We start from the raw sequence: 22942 nt of genomic DNA on the forward strand, positions 1-22942 counted from the left end.
ATATATACAGAGAAAGAGGGGAGTATGTGGATATGCACGCTCAATTGGGAAAATGAAAATACATAATTAGCAACGCCTGCGGGAGCAATGTTAGTGTTGTCGTCGCTTCTATTGCCTGAACATGTGTGTGTGGTGTTCTTTCAACAACAGAATTTCGATGAGCTGCTTTTCTCTGTCTGTCTCCCGTTGTAATGGTGCTAAACCTCTTAATCTTCGGTCGGATTGCCCCGTTTCCAGCGATGCGTACGGCAAATACGAGAAGTTAGTCCGTCGACAACAATGACGCTGGGTGAGGACAACCACCACCGCTGCCGCCTTGGCTGTCGCTAACTTCAATAACGGGACAAGGATGACAGCACAGTCGTGGCCATTGCGGAGGAGCTCACCTAACCAGCGAGGCCAATGAGGCTAGGGGTCAGACCGCCTCAAAAGCCGCCTTATCAGGCGACAGCGGCGTTGGTGATTGCGGCAATTTGGCCTCCTACCGGCCGACGGTAGCGGCAATAGCAACAGCGATGGCAGGTAGCAGTTAACAAGCAGTCACTCACCGACACTGGATAGATGGGTCGGCAGCCGACCAACCAGTAGGGATATCAGCACGTGAGCCACCGACCGCGATCTTGTAGACGTCGCGACGATGTTGCCGTTACCTTGGCAACCGCCGCCCGTACTGCTGAACTGGGACAGCGACGTCAACGTCGCTAGACGATGAGAGCGACAAAGGAGCAGAAGAGGACAACGATAATACGACCTCAAAACTAAAAATTAAGGCATCATTGATTTGGCTCGTGTTCAGCGAAGTGTCGTTAACGTTTGTGTGTATAACGTGCGCAACAGTGGTAAATTAGCCGATGTAGAGTTATTACTATAGACGCATGCGCTTTAACAAATTTTTGGATTAAAATGTGAGAGTGAGTTGCTTTAGAGTCGACGGAGTCCTCTGTTATCTGTCAGTTATGAACCGCATATTTCTTATATGTATTATTTAAAACAGGCTTTTCTTGTCAGGCCAAACCCCGAGCAACTATCGGAACTGTTACAACTGTCCTAAATGGTCGAAACCAAAACCAGTTTCATAAATGGCTTTGGGTATTCAGGGCATAGGCAATTACAGGTCTCGTCATAGACAATTCTATCCGATCAACGGCACAACTACAATCGGCGCATTGCTAATTAGTATTGGGGTGGACGAAACCATGCGCGGCTTGGTGAAAGCCTTTCCGAGCGCGAAGGACGGAACCTCGGGTTTGACGGAAATAAACCAAAAAAGCAGGACGAGAAGATAGTGCGTCGGATAGCCTGATAACTGTGGCTGGAGAATGAAATAGTCCCTTACTTTATGGGGTACTTTATGGGGTTGCACTGGTATGTTAAAGCTTCGAGTTAGAGATCGATACGGCACAGGGATTTAAAGCCAAGCCTGCGCACAACTTTCCAAGCTATAACTCAGATTGTACGCATAGGCTTTCGACCTCATTAAGACACGGAAACAGATATTCGATAACTTCGGGCAGGCAAAGCGAGCGCTACTCGACTTTGTGGGACCAAAGACTTCAAAGCGTTTTTAACAAACGTAAAAAGAACTGTTGAGTCTGTCGCTTTTGCAAGTTGATGGGCATAGTGCACGGATTAAGCCGTTTGTGGGACCACACTTCGAGACGCCTGTTTGGAAAGGAGCTACATGCCAAAAAGACCTGGCACGACTTTGGATGTTTTAGAGTGAGTATCGAAGATGTACTACCCGCACCTCAGAGCACGGCACTTCTGATTTCCATATACCGCGTCCACGCCAACTAGGATTCCATGTCGACGTTGCGTCAGCACCGTCCGACCATGAAATGAACATCGTTTAACCGCAGGTCGGGAACATCTCGAGGTAAAGACGACATCGTACTGACGACGTGAAAACATCATATTGACTCGCTTGTTCATGCTTATAAGTGTGTTGAAGGACGCTTACAGACCCGATCGCTTCATGCTTATGAGGAGTTGGTTTTGACTCTCCACAGGGGTGGCTTCCGCGCCAAACAGGACCGTTGTCATCTTTAAGCCTTCAAAGAGCTTATTCGGGCGTTTCATGTGGGCGCTTCGGTTATTTGCTAACCAAAAGCACTACATTACATTGGAGAGGAATCAAACTTAAAATTTACGTGCTTCAGCAATCCCCGCATTCACTCTCGGCCTACATCCTACTACCAAAGTAGGCCCGTAAAAGCCGCAATCTACTATTACGATGAGGTGAGCGTAAAAACTATTGGGCAGAATTTCCCGGAATAGCAGCGTGCGAAGGTGGTTCCAAGCGTAACGTCCTGAAGGTCGGCATCCATCCCAAGAAAGTATTGTTGACCATTTAGGTAGGAGGTCTATTTCCCAGGAAGGTCCTGTTAAACTACGTCGTGCCCAATAATAGTTCGGGCTGTTCAATTGACTTAGCCCGAAGTACCAGCCGAAATAAGTCTTCGCTCCCGAATTGAGACAGCGGTACAGAATAAAGGCATTCAGTGAAACGGGGTAATTTAAGACAACTATCTGGATAAATGATCTTGAGTATTTAGAAGATAACGCGAAGTTCAAAAGAGTTTATCGTGCGCTACCAACGACGAAACTACAATCGAAAGTGCAATTCTTCTTACACCTAATAGAACAACTCGTGTTTTCGGTGTGATAACCAACTCTGTCAAATTGCCAACTAACGCTTGAGTCAATTTCAATTCTCGGCATCATTTTAGATACTTTTAATAAAGATGGCAGTATAACATTTTTGTAAATCGATTAAAACAGCAATGTATAGGTAAAAATCTGACACCATACTTACTGCCACTACGTTTATTATATGATCAAATGCACTTCGAAGGGGGGCAATGGTTTACGGGGGTCGCTTGATGGCAGCAAATGCTAAATCGATTCCTTTGTCGATAACAAACTTCATATTCAAGTGGCAAAACTATGGTCATTAACCCAGGTTTTCCGACATGGTTTTCAGGTATTTTGTAACAAATGAAAGGGTTGACACTTTACAGCTACCGCAATAGCCTTGTGCGGTTTTTTTCATCTCAACGTTCTCCTTACAATGTAAGCATATTATAATTATGTTGTTGCTCTCCGTGGTTACTACTCAGACGGAAATCCTGTCCACGTTTTTAGTCTGCTGAACTGTCATGGCTACCGTAAGGTAAATCATCTCGATTCCAGTGAGATTCGATAGCAGATCTTCAGCGGTGACGGAAGGCTGCACGAAGCCGTCCACATGGTACACTGCTATAAGTTATACGTTCGCCGTTAACGGTAAACAGTGATTCCTTCCGGCATACGCAGACGAAGCTTATTGCCTAAATCGACTGTGTATTGCTGAGTGCGTCATTTTGTCATGCCCAGTGCAATAATTGACATGTCTAGTTCTTTGGACGTTTCAAATCATTGCCTGTACCCTGCATCGATCAACTTTAAGCCCCATAGAAAATGAGCGTGAGTCCATATGCGAGTATTGTAACTGCATTACTTAAGAACTATTGCTTGTGAAGGTAGTGTTTTTTTTAGGGGTTTCTTTGAAGGGATCTTTACTACGTTTCCCCTAGGAATCGTTTAGATTTATAGTAAAAGGTGAATATATATATATATATATATCATTTAGATGTAACGGCGAAGTGATCGTTTCAGAGAAAAAAATAGACATATGTATACATCCTAGCTACTGAAGCGGATCCGACCTATTTACCCGTTCAGCTCCATACAAAAGATTAAAGGTATGATCCACACCAGTTGTCCTTTTCCGAAAAGCTGCCAAGGCTGATTAAAAGTCGCCACCAGGTTCTTGCTCTAATGTAAATTTATGCAGACATTGATTAACAATACCGGCCGATCCTCATCATTTACCTCAGCAATAAGTGACTGGATTAGCGATAACAAGATTAAAGCCGCGTTGGATTCGACCCGGGCCTTCTCTCCAAGTAAGCCTATGTGATTATGGCTGTTTCCAACCATTAAAGAAGGCAATTAACGTGATGTATTATATCCTACAGCTGACAATGAATCTGGCAGAGAAATGAAGAAAGCTGTATTGAACGAGTACAGTCGTTGCTTGTATGGGCCTGAGATTAAAGAATAGAAAACGCAGTAGGGATTTTTCAGGGTCTTCGATAAGAAATTGTAACAACATGCGTAGCGCAAAACCCCGCCCGCATGCTGCCAGTAAGATAAGGTGCCAAAGGACGATAGAAGCTGATGCGTTAGTTTTCGTTCCGAAGTTTGTTGTAAACAGGAGCTTTTTTTTTATCGAACTTGCCCTTAACCTCGTTGGATCCAGTTATTTCCACCTGCTAATACGCTTCAGGTATTTCGATCGCGTAACTTGCGTTTACTCCTGTTGTCAATCGCTACGAAAACTGAGCTCACGTTGATAATCATTCATTTATATGTCAGACAATTTACAAGCGTACAATATCAGAGCAGTTAAACAATACCCTCCGGAACTCGGTTCGGAGCAGCTGCCGCATTAGTCATCGCGATGATACGACCTGTCGGATCTTTCTCACTTGTTCATTGTACAGCATAATACAGCCGTACAGGTTTGAATAACAAGTTTGATGTAATTGATGACGCAAATTTACTACAGCGTAATCGATATATATATATATATATATACTCATTGCTGGTCATAACTAACTTTCGGTAAACCCCCGTATCTAATATAATCGGCTTCTTCTGGTAGGCCAACTGGTCGCATTTGCATCCTAGAATTATATAGAAATTGGTGCGAAGAAATTCGGGAAGAGGTCGCTTCATCAGAAATCTGGACGAAGAACATTCGCGCGCATGTGGAAACAAAATACGCAGTCGTTTAGGAAGTAGTTAATTCGTAAACTCTAAGTTAGATCAATTTAAGAGATGTTCTAATTAGCGAAGTTAAAGATAGTCAATAAGAACTACGAGAACACGAGATTAGATAACATATGACTCGTTCAGGTTTTCCTTCGTATGGACCGCGCAGCAATAAGGTTCGTTCCAAAAAAAGCCCACTTAGCCTGGAGGAGCTTTGCAGTACGACTATACAGTGTTATCTTCCCAAGAATCGCATTAGGATATAATATCCGTGCATTGTTTCGAAAAGTGTATACAGACCCACAAATAACTTAATAGAATAGAAAACCTACGTACGCTGCCATAGCTTAACATTTCAACTTCCCTGAATCAAAGTAGAATGATCTAACGATTCGCGCAGAATCAGATTTTGGCTCAGATCTATTCATCGTTGGACATTCGCGACGTCGATACGATTAATTGAATCCTATCACTGCTAAGTCAAGGAAGGTTCTTCGAGCGAGATCACAAACTGAAATACCACTGAATCAAACGGTTAAAGCAAAGGCTACTTTCCAGTTTACAGATGGTACGACATCATCCACTCTAGAAATTAACGTCGAGGGAGCAGCCGAGGAAGAACTTTTCGGAGAAAATTTCGCTTTTATTATATTGTACATTTGCCTTTTTGAAAGTTCTACAAAGAAAAAAAGCTAAGACACACTGAATTATTGCTCTAGCAGTATTGTATCCCAGAAGCTGATTGAAGATGCACGTAAACAGGATTAGTCCTGATGTTTTCTATAGGTTACGTCAATATGACTGCTCATTTACGTTCATGCTGAAAAGAATTTATTTAAGCTTCGGTAATTTTTAACAGTATTATCGAATACGGGGTTAGGCGAAAGTGTTTCTTAAGACTGCTACCTTTCCGTAGACATCAGAGCGCTATAAGATATCGACTTTTATGAAATACTTTGAAGTAAGCTACGTTGTCACGGCGTTTGCTTCTCGTTGTTTTCGTTTCTATTGACACTGAAGTTCTGCAGGGAATGCACGCCCTCCGACATTTTGCTTACAAAGTCCTCCTAATCTGCCGTCCTCATCGACTCCGAACATGAAAATACTAAACGATAGCTATGCCGAAAAGTATCTAGAGAGTTGCTCAGCAGAGCTGGAAAATTAGGTCATCGCCGGAAATTGTCTTCTGAACAAGTCCGTCACAAAGGCTTTTCCGCCAGCCTAACCTTTGCATGGAAATACCAATCCAACAAACCTGACGCAGGTGAATTTCCCTTACATGAAAGTACGTTAAAACAGCACTATCTCAAACAGTTAGTGTTCAAATAGTATGAGATTACTGTTGTTCTATAATGCGAAACGGAACCTCATGTGGAACCACCGTGTTGAATGCTGCCTAGAAACATATAGGTGTTAGTGGGATATAAACGTACGCATTTATAATGGATAGCATCAAGCGCCATTTTGAAAAGAAGCTACAATAGGCTGCAGTGTTGTTAAGTGCGCTATTTAATGAGTTGAGCTATGTCAGCTGGAGGCTGTGTAGGCAAAGCCTGATTAAGTTATGAACATACGCATGGTGCCCCACAATTTCATGATGGACCATTTAGCTCTCAACATTGCAGTGTTAACACAATATGTACGGCAGTACGACAAAACCCGTTCTAATGCTGTTATATAATATAAAAACATCTGTTGAAAAACAATTTCCAAGGCAAACTTTGCTGGGCCGAATAACTTAAATTTTGGCATCAACGTTTGGCGATGTACAATTCCAATGCGCAACAACAATGTACCGATAGTCGCTCTACAACGGTGTCGTTGTCTGTTATCAGGGTTCAAGCGAAACGGCCGTCAAATCGGCATATCATATTTGGGCTTATATTTGAACTGACGCACACTTCTCATTATACTGACTGCAAAGAGATGAACTTCTAAGATTCGATAGCAGCATATATTGTGGTAAGTTAAGGACACTTTCAGTACATCACTATACAATCAATCTTTACTAAATTTCAATTCAAAGACTTGATGAAATTTGTTATAAAATCATCTGTAGAATCCTTTTCGGTCGCGAAATGGAATAGGATGATTCTCTTACAGTCCTCTTACATCCATAGGGTTACAGCTATTTTCTAGATGAGGTAAATTAATATTTTTGTAGTGCGTGGCTTACATCTCAATTGACCGTTCGATCGAAGGACACGAAGCGCCGGCATTTATGACCGACATGTTCTAGTGGGAAGAAATCGAGCGGCCTGGGTTCTCGAATCCTCGGTAGCGTAAATCGGTCGTCAACCAGGGGATTAGTAAGAAGAGTAAACACTTGTACAGCGACAAGGCCGAACAACCATTCTGTCCCGACATACGTGCCCCCTGGTCTTTTGTGTTCATTATACCTTGTTGACTGATTTCTGTTTATGCGGGTTGGTCATCTCTCAGGCATCGTCACCGTGAAATCTAAAAGGCGCGATTCAGATTCTTGTCGCCAACACTTGTTCTTTTCTCGACGCATATATAGGATCGACAAAAAAATTAACTGGACATCATAATGTATTTCAAATCCAAATAGAAATTGAACTTACAGAAGGCGGGCCAGCTGAGTCCGAGTAATTTCTTATCACACAAAGTCAGTTATCAGTTATTGGTATTGTTGGCAACGCCAGTCAATGAAGGTTAGCCTAAAACATGCCATACACGTACATACACAACATCGGTAATCATTCAAACGTGCAACAAGGTTAAGTGTTTTGTTTATGAAGTCGTCTCGATCGTTAGCGCTCTTTCGTCCTTTCTTTATATTCCATTCCTCATGTCAATCCAAAGGCTTGGAACTCATCCAGATGGTTTCGTACTTCTGTTTCAGACGAGTCCGTCATATCGCATCCACTTATTGGCTAGAATATAATAATAACATTTGTATTAGTTACTGTTGATTTCAATTATTTCAGCTGCGCTGATCATGCAATTGTCATTTCATAATACGCGAGTTACATATATATAGAGAGAGAAAGATAACGTATCTGTCTGTAACAGCAGCAGCAGAAATATCTTTCCTTTGCCTTGACAACTCCCCTAGATGAAAAGCAGTAGGGTTCTGGGTGGGGGTACTGAAGATGGTTTATCTCTTCATTGACGTCCATTAGCACATTAGCTGATGAGTTTGGTTTTAATATCATAGATGGCGCTAGAGTCGAGTTCACGTCGCTTTTTTAAAGCTATGCTACAGCAGTCAGCTTCAGGCCCGTGGCCCATGCCCCTCATGCACCGTGACACGAACCGTGAATTCTAGCATTACACAATATAGATTGTCCGGGCTTTCCCTTTATGCGGACGAGCCGCATAAAGGGAAAGCCCGAGCAGTTTTTTGGAACGTGACTAGGCCAACATCCCAACGTGTACCACGGCGCTGAACGCTTTAATAACGGGGCACAAAGCCGGAGACTTTGCGAGTTTCTGCTCGACCTCAGGGGGCATTAGTCAGCTGCCGCTCACTCTTTTCGTATCGTACGGAATAGGACAGGCTAGAGCTCAACCAGCACAAAAACACCACCACCATGGCCACCAGCAACAGAACCGCCTAACCCGTCTCCCCTCATCCTTCATCTCCCCACAGTTGTGACGACACCGAGCTTTACTAGTCAGCGTTGTGGCTCAAAGGCCGTTACGCACCTTGAGCCTACCAAAAGGTCTAAATAAAATTTGCTCCCCACTGAGCGGCACTTCATAGATGGCGTGTCGATAGTGAACTGTGTTCGACTGACGTGAAGGTTTACCGTGACCAGGCATTCACCACCGTATTACCTGGCGGCCGATAAACCACAGCTAATGCTATATAAAGGCAGGAGCTGTCTAAATCTATGCTACCTATCTGTAGCTGAGAGCTTGAAGCCTGCCTAGTGAAAGCACGCGGCACGGATTCCTACGGGACGTGCCAGCTATCTATGCTCTACTGTAAAGGACAACGACGACCACCATTTCTACCCGGGGAACAGTACTTACTCTGTTGATGAGAAGGTCGAGTCGAATGATAGCAAATTTGTGTACCCTGAATTGTATTTTCAACACCACTGGAGCTAGGATCGTCAATACGATGTGATAATTATTTAATAACCGGGAATTTCGCCGTTAGAAACAAGTAATTATTGGTCTTTGAACACCGTTAACTAGACAGTAAGCATTTTCTAGCCTGGCTTTTATGCTATATTAAACTAATACGATAACCGGCACGTATAAAATGTCGTTCCAGAACGTATTTATCTAGAAACCTATCTGTTACCTATCATTGCCGATGTCGAGCCGCACGCCAGTCGACGTACATAGCTACGCAACAATCGTCCAATTATGCACGTTTGTCTCTGGCAAACCAAACACATGTTAGAAAAGCATCAAAAATCAACTACACTAGGACTACATAGCTGTACAATTTCATAGTTTTTCGAGTATTTCTATGCATTTGTCTAGCAGTAGGCGCTAGGCAAAGGAGTGGCGTCGCGCGCCTTAATAGTTCCTGCACGGCTATTAGCACAGTGTAACCTGTAAATTGCTTGGCTAATTCGGGGTCATAATACGTTGTTCTCAAAACAAGAAAACACTTGCTTAGCTTCGTCGTCACATTTTTACATCAAATTGTTGAAACAGCTCCGATCTGTCCTGCAATCCCACACGTACTGAACAACACGTCCACCCTCTGTGACTACAACGATCTGGTAAAGCGCTTCATGTAATCTAATCTCTTTTAATAAATAATAAAAAATAAATCTAATAAAAACTAGTTATAAAAAAAAACCATATGTACCGCACTATCAGCAGATTCGGCATTACCGGCTCCAGTGTACGTAAATGACCACTAAAGGTCTGCCAGTGATTCCCTCACCGATGGCGCAGCGGCATTTATTAGAGTTTACTAAAGAGATACGATCTCAGTTTTGCTTTGTCGGCTTTATCTCCACGCGAGCCTCCGCTGTTAAATCCAAACAATTGTCTACCAGCAAAGATCTGGCGCGTGACTCTGCACAAAATTCTACCACAAGGGATCCAATTGTACACGAATCGGTCCATGAGCTCTCCTTTTCTCTGTCTCTCCCCTCAGTTTTCCTACTTCACTTGCATAAAAGTCAAATTCAAGTCTATAAGCCATATTATTACTATCGCAACAAGTACTTTGCTAATTGGAAATTAAACGCCAGTTTTCAATCAACTTTTTTTGCTCCTTTGTTTTGCTTATAGAGTAAAGTATAATCAGTTGTCATCTTTCGTATCAATCCATCACTAAATAAAACCAAACGAGTACTGGTTCGTCATCGGCCTGTACGTGTTGCGCACCATGACGTCGTTCCCATTTTCCGTTCGAAAAAGATATGACCCAACTCAATTGTGTGAGCTGTATCTGTGATCGTAATTAAAATGCAAAAATTATCTGATGGAAACAAAGATTTTCTATTATTACTCGTATGCTCAAACGTTTTGAACAGACGTTACTTTAGCCCTCCAGATCTCTCGCCCCCCAGATTCCCCAGCCGCGGTTTAATCCCCCTTCGCAAAGTGAGCGGGTGGCCGAATTTCTACTTAACCTACAATGCCCTTGTCTATCACAGACAAGGGCATTGTCGATTCTTGTCGGGCAAGTCTATACAGAAACGTAAATGTCGATTTAGATGCAAGACTACACTTATGAGAAGACAACAAGCCCGGCAAGAGAACTACAAGGTTTCGACGGTTCATCGTGCACGACTCAAGCCAACGTCGCAGCGACAAGAAAGCATAGGAGTTTGAGTGTGAGTGCGGGAACTTGTATATCCACTGAAGTGCGTACAAACGTTGGTCGCCGGTTGCCATACACTGCAAGACGAAATCATCTGTTGCCGGCGCCGTTACGTATTTTACCCATGTTCCACCGAAGCACAACGTATAAACGCAACAAATACAATTGCGGCATGCGATAAAGAGTCGAGGCTAGCTCAAGTGCCGCCGATTAAATCAGACCCAAAGCTGATACACACGAGAGATAGAGAACCAGGTAGAGATCTGTCTTCGCTTCATGCCTCTCCTGACTATCTCGCTCACCTAAGCACACAAGAGCGCACCCTTTCGCCACCGTGGCTGCCATCATATAAGCGTTCCCTCTCTACAGGGTCGTAAGCACTGCAGCAAATATAATGTATGCTAATAGTTTATGGGTTAAATGAGATATATCTTTCTTCCGAGTGTAAGCACCCATACACCCACGCACGCACTCACTCACCCACTCACTCACTTCACGCTACGCCAACAAGCCCAAGCCGGAAAAGGAGCACAACAGGTAAACAACACTATTACAACTGCTATGAAATGATCGCCACCCTCGACAGGCAGACACAGGCGTAGGTTTTTTGCCCAGTATTCTCCTCTTGGACTTGCCGGTCTGCGGTTCCTTAGCTGTGTGGCCGAGCGTACGACTGATTACACTCGACGAGTTCCACTCCTAAATTTGCGAATCGGCTTGCTGCCATCAGTTGTTGAAGTCACTGTCCCCCCCCCCCCCCCATTCGGACGACGGCAGCAGCGATCGAATCTAAATAACTCTTTCCCATCGAGAAGAGCGGCGGCGCTGGTCGCTGCGCGCAAACGAGCACAGAACTATCAAGTTTCTCGTCGTTTGGGGAATAGGAGGATAGGCGAGCGAAACTCAACGCGAAGAGGTGTGTAGGAAATAGGCAGCGGCCATCAATCGGTCTGCCGCTATCCTCATGAGCTGAGTGATTGATGACCTGTATTGCTCCGTTATCAATATTAACGTCAATTCTATTATGATCGAATATTATGTCGTGGCGCTTGCCCTGTGTGAATGTGCTTGCATCTATATATACGTATATATCGAAACGTACGTCTGTATGTTTATCAGAATCCTTGCAATTATTCATTTTTAACGAAAGAACGTGATCGTGAGAAGGATTTCCTGAATTCAAGCACTTGTGCGTAAACTTGGGTAAACGGTTGGGTGTAGTGGTGTGCTGAGCTTTCTAGTTTGGTCACGATACCATGATAAGGTTTAGTTAGAAAGGAGATGATAGTGACAAAATAAATCTTAGGTATATTTGAATAGAATAATATGTTTGAGATATTGTGAAAAGAAAGAAGTAAATTGATTAAGATAGGTTTCTGTTGCCTGTGGCTATTGTAATATTGCTCTTGACGACAAGGCGTCACACTTGCAGTATTCCCCCAGAGTTGAGCTTCAGAAGTCGTATAGGTATTAGAACTAAATGTTTCGAGGTTTACGTCGAACACTAACGTTTGGCATTGCACTTTCCAGCACGGATCAAAGCCCAGTGTTCAAACTTAGACCGCTGAACATCCTTGAGATTCGCCGGAAAACATCTAGCCCATCCGGACATACACGCATCCACGTGTTTTAGCGCCCAACACAAGCTGCAATTCCCCATACCGTTGCGTAATTTCTTAAACAAATTCAATAAACTAAGCAGTGAACCCCGTACGATCGAGTTTTCATTGGCTAGCTCATCGCAAACATTTATAGACATTTATAGACATCGAAAGTGCACCCGAGTCACAATATCAACAGCAATTGAAGCACTTCGATAGCTACTTACAGCCGAATTCTCTATAGAGTACAACAGCTGTAAAGTGTTACACCTCTGAACAAAAACAGGTAGGCAAATTAAATTTCGGAAATAGTCTCAAACCCTTTTGCTCATTTACGTTGATGAAATGCAGAAAGCACAATAATTCAATACGACCTACTGATACATCCGCAGTACATTATATACATATTAAAGATGCCTGGCTTAGCTTGGCAATCCCCTGGCAGAAGCAAGTGCTCTACAACCGCTTCCTCCACATGGTCCTAGCCCGGCCTATTCTTAAAGAAATAAAATCAGTTATTATTCAGTTCGGATGTGTTCATCAGGGAGGACGACCTCATCTCCTTGCTAATCTCCTAACAGAAAGCCGTGTAGCACCTTTGCTCTCAATTCCTGCCATTAAAGGGCAGCCCCTAGGAAAAACCTTTACGCCCTACTTGCCATCTGGACACTAGCTTGCTATTTTCATTCCTTGGTCAAATGGCTAAACTCTTTGACCCATTTTTTTACCGGTATCCAGTCGAATGCCAACCCCAGCGAACCCACGCTGTCCCCCAGCTAATCGGCTGGCCGGCTTGCACTGCGCCCGGGTTGCACCGTTCACTCCCCCTAAACTGGAGGGGAATTCTACCAGGGACGGACGTTCTCTCTCTCTCTCTCTCTCTCTCTCTCTCTATATATATATATATATATATCTACAATTTGTTAGAAAATACGACGGCGTCCTGACTCATCATGGATAACAAAAAACCCCGTTGTTGGCGTCGTCGTACGGACAGTTGCGGGGGCGGCATAAGACATGACGACGGTAAATGTGCGTACTCTATCGTTTACGACGATGAGTAGTACCAATACGTGTGTGCGTTATTTATGTTGTATGCTACTAGCTTGTATCCATGGCTGCGGGAGTCTCGGTATTTCCTTGCGTAAGTAAGTATATGCGCGTACGGGTACGAAACTGACTGTTCGGACTTTAGACGAAAAACAGTGTTAGCGATTGTTGTGACATGCTGGCAGTGACGCCGCCCGATCCGTATGTCAAAGATAGGTGAATACTAGGCAGCAAATTCTCTTCTTTCACCAACACCAGAAGCAATATTGCTGCCACATTTAGCGCCATCGTCATAAGACGTCTGTAGCACGCTGTCACCGTACCCGAATAACCAAGGGGGCATAGCTGGTTGACTGCGAGACTGTGAAACACTATCTTCTAGCCACAAACAATGCTACTAAAGCCAATGCCGTCTCCGCGGTATGATCTGCGGCAGGGGCACTAGCTCCAGCTGCTTCACGTCGTTCGTTGCTGCTGCTGCGGGCGAAAAAGAGGATTGCACTATGCTATCGTCACGATAAACAACGGCAGCAGCCCCAAGTCGGGCAGTTAGACAAGCAGTCACTGTGGGGCGACCGCTATGCACTTCATGTTACCATGACTTCTCATACGATTACACATCCAGAATAAAACAAAATGGCGATGTGAGCAAAGCGATCGTAATGGTCGTTGTTGCTGCTGGCACCATCAGCACCAGGGTTACCACAGAGCTGAAGTCAGCCACAGCTGCTAGTTGCTATCGTGTTGTTACTGTTCCTGTATCATCATCACCATTGTCCTCACCATAGCCGCTTCGGCCGTCGCTGTGCTGTCGGTATGTGTAGTAGTGCTAGTATCTCCCTGACCATCGCCGCGCGCCGCGCCAAGTTAACGTCGTCGACTTTCACGTTGTTGCATGTCGCGCTGTTCGCTTCCTTGCTTGCCGTATATCCGCCACTGGCCGCTGCTCTCACGTGCTTGATTGCTGACTACAATGCATGGACGCCTCGTGTTGTTGTTGTTGTAAATGTTTGCACTGCGTGGTTCTGGGCAGTTCGTTCCACCTTATGCCCTAGCTGACGGCTGAACCGACGCTGAAGCCGTTGCTGTCGGCTGTTGGTTGCTGTTTCTGGCTCACGACGACTACGGCTGCCACGCCAGTCGTTGCTGTCTCTGCAATTGATAGACAGACGGATTTCATACCGCTGTCGGTCTTCTGTTCTAATGGCGTGCTGTAGCTACTAGTCGTGCTGCTGGTAATGGTGGCAATGGTCGTTGTGGCGCGATGCTGTTGCGGACGCCAAGGACGGCGGCGTTGTCTAGTGGCAAGACAACTGGCGACAAAGATCGCTGCCGTCAACAAGAACAACAACGTTCGATCGCGTTGTCCGGTTACAATCAACTGAACAACAACAACAGCAATAGAGAATCCCTACACTTGCCTAGTAATCTGTTTGCCTTGCTTACGAAAATAGAAAAAATTTATGAAAAAGTATACACACACACACACACACATATATATATATATATATATATATATATATATATAGTATGAATTGGTGTACATGTATATGGTTACGGGACGTATTATTTACGTGATCGTTTATTATAGCCTTCTCAATTGTAGAGACTCACGGGTGAGCAATGCAATTCTCAAAGAGGCATATTATACTGAAGGAGATCATATACATAACGGTGGTCTAGTACTATATTAATATAGGCACTACCGACACAGAATTGAGATTAGTGCACCTATATGATGGCGGTATATTTCCAATTTTTAGAGGGACATCTATAGGTGAGAAGTGGGAAATTGAGCACATGAGCAGGTGTTTTCTGAATTGGTACAAGCCGACCCCTTTTAGTGGGAAATCGACCTTCATTAAACGACAACTCACTGACTATAAGTGTGCACGGGACTCCGAGTTTCATCAGTTGAATACGATCTGTCTACAGCCGATTTAGCATTAATTTAAAGCAAAATAGCTCTTGCATGCACCGCCTTTTAGATGTCTTTATCGGCGTTTTTCTTAGGCATCGAAGTCTTTGGTCGCAAACTAGAGCCGAGAACTTATTGTTTCTAAGGGCGCAATACGCATATCTTATGGGTTCTTTCATAAAGTTTCTTAAATAAAGTTTGCATAAAGTTTTCTTATCAGTAATGTCAACTATAAAGACGATCCTTCCTTAAATACTGAGCTTCAGATGCATTTCAACAGTGTCATAGGTATCCACTCTTCTAGCGCATTGTTTCGTGTTGTATCGTAAGTAAAATGCGTCAAAAAAGAGACGCGATCTTCTGGTTCATTAATTATCGCTCAAAGCAACAACCTTAACTGACAGCTGCAATACGAACGTTTGCTTGCTATAATTAGCAGCAGAAAAAATGATTCTTAGAGAAGTTCTGGGTGCACCGGATTTTACACGATTATGGAAAAGCTTGATCGAACGAAACGCTGTCATTTTGAGTGCTGTTTTTTTGAATTGGTTCCCTTGTTTTCATTTTGCACTGTTTCTTACTCGTGAATAGATTTCATCAGCCCCCGTACAGGGTCTCGTTCATCTGACTTCATGCAAATATTATCGCTAACCTAACTACCTGCTAGATGGGCATGTGGAGCTTTTCTAGATGCCCAGGCTATTATATTGACCGCGATGCACTAAATCGCTTGAAAGCCTCTGTGTACGGCTTAAAATGGTTAAAAATGTTTTCTTTGAAGTCTTTAAAACGCTCTCGAAGCTATGTGGTTCCCGGTCAGAGGCGGTGCCGTTGGCACATGATAATCCATAACCAATTCACGTACGGTTAAGATCATTTGATTTGTTGCATGGTACAACTAAACGATTCATTGCCATATTTTCAGTCCAACTCAGATTTATTTCTATTATATCAGTCAAAAGTATTTGTTCGGCATCCAAATGAAATCGACATACAAAATTTACGCTGCTTACTATGAATCGCCTCTTTGCGACGAGAAGGAGCGTTCTTTTAGGGCAAATATAGGAGGCACCCTAAGTTGTCGTAGCGTTTAGAATTGGACACTCAGAAAAAAGCACTAAACAGGAGTCGGTCACAAATTCAATTAAAAGGATTACGTCTTAGAAATCCTCGCCCCACCGACGTTAGGGATAGGCGCACTGCACTCGGGGACTTACGAAATTTTACAATCTCTACCACTGGCCTTAATCGTTCAAATTATATAGGCGAACTTCCTTTTAGAAGCTAACAATTTAAATTGTTTGTTTTGACCGGATAGAACTGCCTATAGTGCCTTGCATCCATTAATGTCGTTTTGCTTTTTGAGATTCACCCTCTTATCCAGGTCCGGGTTTTTATTTATATGACCTTGCCCCGATTACAACCCATCAGGATCGAAGTTCACACCACAACATCTTTAGGAGCCCGCGCTATTGCAAACATGCTGCTGTCCAATGTGGGTCACGAATGCTGGAATTTTTTCATGGGCCATCTCGACATTACGCCATTGCTTTGTTTATCACTCGATAGTATTACCGACGACTAGCGTCATTCCTCCTTCTCGTCACGGAGCCATTACGGGTCTGGATTGCTGAGGCGGGATCGTTGCAACGATGGGCCATGCAGATTGAACCCAAGAAATTCACCTTTTTACCAGAGCAGAGAATATCCGAAGCATGTTTAGGTTTCGCAAATTATATACGAGGAATATATTACGAAAAACAGCATTTTGAAACCTTTGCGAAATCCTTTGAGAAGAAGTTACGAGACAAACTCTATCTCCTTGCCTTATTTCTAGATCTATTATAAAAAGTTCATTAATTTTTGATAGATACTAGAGCTTCCACCACGGGTGAAAACAACGTTACAACCTCATGCCTCGGTCCTCGCTCCCAAACACATATTGGTAGAGATTTTTAGAGTGTTTTTGCGGGAAAAAACGCTGCTCGTCACAAAAAGGTACCGTAAGTCTGCGTCAGGCTCCCTATCGGGACAGACAGGTGGACTAAAGGAAAGGCTCACACATTCTGTGTCATCAAATTCCCTTTTCGTTTCGGCAGGTGGCACAAACTGTGTTAGCAGCGTGGATAAAAATCCAAAGGATTTTGATAGATTTGTATTAGGCTAGGGTGTTTGTGATAACATCAATAGTGGACGCCATTTTGTGCTTTGTGTATTTATAAATAAACTATGTGCTTATGTAAAACCGTCATGATGAACATTAATCGCTACATAATTCGCTAAAATAGTTACAAGGCAATACGTTATATCTGTTCGCCGAAAAGCGCCCCGTTCTATGAAGCCTTAACCCTTATAGTTATGGCCTAAATTCCCACAAGCCGCAAATCAACCCAATTCTTAATTCCAATAAAACAAACCTACGAGACATATACATTCTATGGAGCAAATGAATTTTTGCTAGCGTTACGTCCGTAACAGGACGAATTACACTAGGCCTCTAGAAGACAGAACTTGGGCTCTCGTATTTTCCCTATCGGTCAAATCGGTTACCTTAGTTTTTTGAATGTGACCGTGCTCCAGACTGACACAGCTCTTGAAGTGATATAAACGTTGGACCTTGCCGAATAAACAACAGGTGTGCGTTTCTAGATGCCTTAAAAAAATAATAACTGTAAAGAAACGAGGTCTTCAGTGCCTGACATCAGCAAACAGACCAGTGAAAACTACTGCACACAACATCTAAAAGAACGACCAGATAACCATGTATCTTGAAACTTGCGTGTAGACATTTAGCATAAATTAGTTTTTAAATCGACATTTGTAGCTTCCTAGGCCGATCGAAGAGTGGGTCCACTTTTTGCTACTGAAATCGAATCACGAGAACGATACTCAGCCGTAGTCCTAATGTAAAGTAGCATCGAATCTGAGTGCAAGATTATTAGATTACCTCGGTTCTGACGTTCGTTTACTTCCCTCAGGTTAAACGCATGATCGGAAGAGTTAGCTATTGGAACAAGGCAGTGCTAAGATCGACTGTTAACATTGCATTAATGGCTTTCCTCGCTAGCTTGTTAAGGCGTCACCATTTGGATTTTTTTTGTTTCTTTTAGCAGGTACAGATGATGAAATCGATGACGTAGCTATCGGCGAGATGAGAAATGAAGTGAATTCTTGAATAGCTTCCGTCTCTATAAACTTAACTAACTTGATAGTGGGTTTCTTATAGCAATAATCATCTAGCGCCTTTTCCATGATAAGCAATTTTTCTCAACGCGGGCATATTTCCGCTACATGGCCTCGGCTCGTTCAGAGGTTTGTGACTGGTTGTACCGTCGCTTGGGGGAACTCTATTTGAGCTGCATTAAGGTAAAGTTAAGGCCTGCTCATTAACATGAGAAAGACAATTTTCCTACTTGACTTCATTTGTAAAGAAAATCCCAACGAGAACCGAATATCGAAATTGCCCGAGGCGCGTATACATACTTTACCTCTTAGTGGTCTTAGTGATACTACATTTAATACTTATGTTCCCGGTAGGCTGGTGTGAGTTCCGACATAGCATCTGTCACGGACATTTTCATTTCGCCTTTCGATTTATGTCTGCGATCAGCTATTTGTTAGATCAACAAAATTAGATCAAACAAAAGAAACCCGCCGACGATATGAACACGGAAGAATCATCTCGCTGGCTTGGACAACTAAAACCTCTATAGCCTGTGGTCGATGGTTCAAATCTTGCCACCGATGAACCTTATAGACGCAACATAGAACGTTTTGAAGAATACAAAATACAGCACAATGCTCTTCAGTTCACAGACCGTACTAAATACCATACAAAAGACTCCGCTTTATAGCCACTAATAGAGAAACAGTGATTACATGGTTCGTGTTCGTAGGCGCGTACACTAGATAGGCAAATACGTTTGCTCAATAGTTCGGCAATATGATTGTTTTATAGGATATTTTAAATAAATTAAACAATGCCGTCAACCTTTACCTGTTCTCTAAATCTAGCAAAACCATCATCGATCTTGACTGTTTTCTCTTGCGACCCCGTCTACAGTATTCACCGGATGATTTAAATAAGTACATCGTTTTCGAACCTGCTCTATCTCCTTTAGATCGGGTATTGAATTCCGAAGTACGAACACCTCTCATGAGCAAAGATGTTCATATTTTCCAGATGAGATTTTGAATAAGGTTACTATGCCGTCTAGGGTAACTGAGTGCACTGCTGTCAGCTGGCTGGTGGCTAACGGAGACGATTGGTATTTGTGAAGCCGCCATGCGATGGATTCAGTCGTCCGATGGCTATTTTCGTCGTCGAAGCTCCGCAGCTGTGCTAATGAACAGGAGGATTCAAAGAACTGCATCTCTATTGAGTCGCTCAGTGTCTCTGGTTACCTGTGTGAACAATGTATTTATTATAGTTCATTATATAGCATTGCTGAGTGTCCACCTACAAAATAAACATCGTCTTTACTTATATTTACTGGGCGTGAGTGGATACGCCGAGAAAACGCGAACGTGCACATCGGTCCACTCGGCAATAAAGATCGAGACTATTGTACAGTTCTGTTACGTTATTTCTACGAGTACAGTTACTAGTCGAACACTTTCCAATTCCATAATTCTACATACACACACATACATACATGCACGATAATGTACGACGTCATCGTGTGATGGTCATATTGTCCTGGCTGGTACGTAGCTTTAGCTGTGCCAGACATTATAAGGACTTTCACAGCTCAATAACTATATATACGCACTCGGCAGGCTGTACAACCCAGCTGCCTACATATGGTCTGCGATCGCGCTTCAGCACCCGGTCAGTTTTCGCAGCTCTGCCTCGACTGACGGTAGTCAGCTTGCCACACATTGCCAGAGCGACAGCGGCAGCCCACTGACCACGGACTATCTGACCGACAGAACAGCAACTGTACTACATATATATATATATGTATGTGGAGCCCTTCCTGGCATCATGTGTTCTGTGGCGCGCAGGGATAGCAGTTGTTTGGTTCGTTGGTACTGTGGCCCATTATTGTGGCCGACAGTACAGCGGTTGGTAGCAATGCCGAGAAGACAGAGCTAGAGATGAACACGGCTGCCAGCTAAAGCTCCACCGGCGGCTATCCATATGCTATATGGGGGACACTACGCGCGCGCTAGTTCCGCAGCAGCGCTCAGAGGCACCAGCAGCAACTGCAGTGGCAGCAGAATGGCGCACCGATGGCGCGGCTGAGCCCGGACCGGCAAGGGAACAAGAACCCGGCGGCCGCCTTAACTGGCTCAATCGCCAACGGCTACGCCGCCGCTGCTTCCACTATCAACACCGAAGTCGCTTGCTGCCGCCGCTGCCGCGACCGTTGCCACCTTCATAGTCTCTTTCTTTTTCTCGCTGCTGCGTACCAACTTGGTGCGCCGCTATCCAGCGGACGGATGAACGAACGTTCGCTATGTGCCAGTCAGTCAGTTGCAAGAAGAGCGCCATCGAAAAATGCTAAGAAAGCGGTGAAGCCAAACCGAAGCAGGCTGGGCAGGGCCGATTGCCACTTGCTAGCCGCTGGTTGGTCGTCGGGCGACAGCGCTGCAGGAAAACGTTGACGCTCGGCGGACACCTCCGACAACAGCAGCGGGGTAACTACGCTGTGGCAATAACAACAGCAGCAGTGGAAACGATGGCGTTTTTTCCAATAGACGGTCGAACGAAGGCAAGAACGGAGCCACCACCAACAGCGACACCAGCCGACCAGCGTCGCCGTCGCTGTAGCTTGCGCTGAAGTTCTCGCTATGCACCAGCGCCGATTGCTACTGTCGTTGTTATGGCTGCCGTTGCTGACGCTCAAATGGCGCCGGCGGCGTCAGTGACGACCGTTCGTGGATGATGCACGATGCCTTGCGGCGGCAGCTCTGCCCTGTAACGGGTCACTATTGCACTGACACACGGCAACCAGCGAACCAGCTTTGTCCCACCCGCCGTTGTTCGCATTGGCTGTAGCAATAGCTGGATAGCGCCTCTGCAACAGCGTCGCGTGAAGACGAAAGGTCCGAATGGACTGTTGGGCTGATAGACAAACGGACTGACTCACGCTCGCGAACGCAAACGCGCAGACAGACCACCACACTGGCCAAGTACGCAACAACAACGACGGCAGCCGCGGCAATAACGGACAACAACGACAAGAACTGTTGCCTGCCGGGGTCTATCAGCGGGTCCGTGCGGAGATGCAGGGGTCCGCTTCGTGTGTATTATTGCGAGCCATTGCTGCCTCCCAGATTCCGTTGTGTTTAGAAGGATAGATGTGTATACGAATGTTGATTGTACACATATGGTGAATACAACAAGGGGTAACGAAATAACTAGCTGGTTCTTTCTATCGATCAGTGTATGTTATGCACCCGCTCTGCTGATGTAGTTTGCTTTCTTGTAGCACTCAGCACGTACATTGAAAGTAACATGTACGCACATGTATAGCAGAGAAAAAGATTCTGAAAGTATGAATATGTCTCTGCCTGTTTAGTTTTTTATTTGTCAAGCTTGCATTCTCTTTTATTACTATATATACATCAATATTTTTGTCTCAGAATTCCGTTTGAAAAGACGATTATACGAGGTTAAGCCTTTTTACATCTTAACGCTTAGGTTGAACGCAGATTATCCTAAAACTTATAAACTACAATATATTCCAGTCGATAAAAGCACCGACGTAACGAGTAGTGGCTAAATGAACGTAAAGAAAAACATGTTTCTGCATAAATTACTGAATACGGGTAACCATATCGAATGCTAAATACTATGAGAGACAATGACAATGAAGGCAAAGCTGAGGTTTCCCTTTTTCCGCATATTTTGCTCATGTTAATAGAATAATTTAATAAGTGCAAAGTTACCGTGAAAAAAATAAAAACAGTGCTAATGATATGACAACTATTACCAACATTCCGCAACTATTACCAACGGTCCGTAAACACGCGTTCAGAAACAATGCTTAAACCCACAAGTCACACTGATCTAAGAGAGAAGATATTTAGTCCCTAAAATATAGCTTTACAATTGAAATATAACGGGGAGATATCAAAGTTGATAACGCAATGAGATACATACAACGAAAGGATGTATATGTGTCGGTCGAGCCAAAAAAGGGAACTTGTTGATAAATATAAAGATTCCGCTCCATTTTATTACTGTTCTTCAGTATGAGCTGCACAAATGCTCTCTCATATTTGTATTGTAAAATGCTTAAAAGATGCCCATGTTTTTTGTTTGGTACTTAAACGTTCAAGCATTAGACGGCTGACTCCCAGTACGAAGTATGCCTATGCCTGGATTTTAGGCAAAGGCGACACGCACTGCATGGGGACGTTATCGAAGCCATTCGTTTGGCATATCTACATTATTATATAGTACATATGAAGCCTAATAGGTTTGTTTCATTTTCTTCGTGATGGAGCAGCGAGCTCAATAGGTGGTCTACGTTCGAAATCAGGCGTACACACATTTTGCTTGGTGATGGAAACTAGGTATCTGAAGCAAGGCTTCAAAATCGACACTTCTATTAGTTCCGTTTTTGCTGTTTTCAGCTAAGTCAGACCAGTAGTTTCCTCTTTTCTGAAATTATAACTTCGAAAGCTGAAGTATTGTTCCCAAGCAGGACCGCGCCTTCGAAATTACTGAATACGTTTGGTTGACCACCCTCAGCTAACTACTCTCATGATGAGTACAAATCTGATGAATGAGAGCAAACCATTAAAACTCGTTGTGGATTAACTAAACGCACTATATAT

The 22942-nt window shown here is 43.8% G+C and overlaps 2 long non-coding RNA genes across 2 annotated transcripts; one reads left to right on the top strand and one right to left on the bottom strand.

Moving 5' to 3' along the window:
• Window positions 1-3258: 3258 nt before the first annotated feature.
• Window positions 3259-12295, top strand: LOC147751784 (uncharacterized). The gene is made up of 2 exons (XR_015315917.1): window positions 3259-3465; window positions 12113-12295. It is a non-coding gene; the product is annotated as an uncharacterized LOC147751784 (long non-coding RNA).
• A 2502-nt stretch (window positions 12296-14797) lies between these two features.
• On the bottom strand, window positions 14798-20358 carry LOC111272989 (uncharacterized). The gene is made up of 2 exons (XR_002687822.2): window positions 19807-20358; window positions 14798-19555 (listed from the first exon to the last, which is right to left on the bottom strand). It is a non-coding gene; the product is annotated as an uncharacterized LOC111272989 (long non-coding RNA).
• Window positions 20359-22942: the final 2584 nt, after the last annotated feature.

Source organism: Varroa jacobsoni, unplaced genomic scaffold (assembly GCF_002532875.2).
Source record: "Varroa jacobsoni isolate VJ856 unplaced genomic scaffold, vjacob_1.0 contig04156, whole genome shotgun sequence".
Taxonomy (NCBI): Eukaryota; Metazoa; Arthropoda; class Arachnida; order Mesostigmata; family Varroidae; genus Varroa; species Varroa jacobsoni.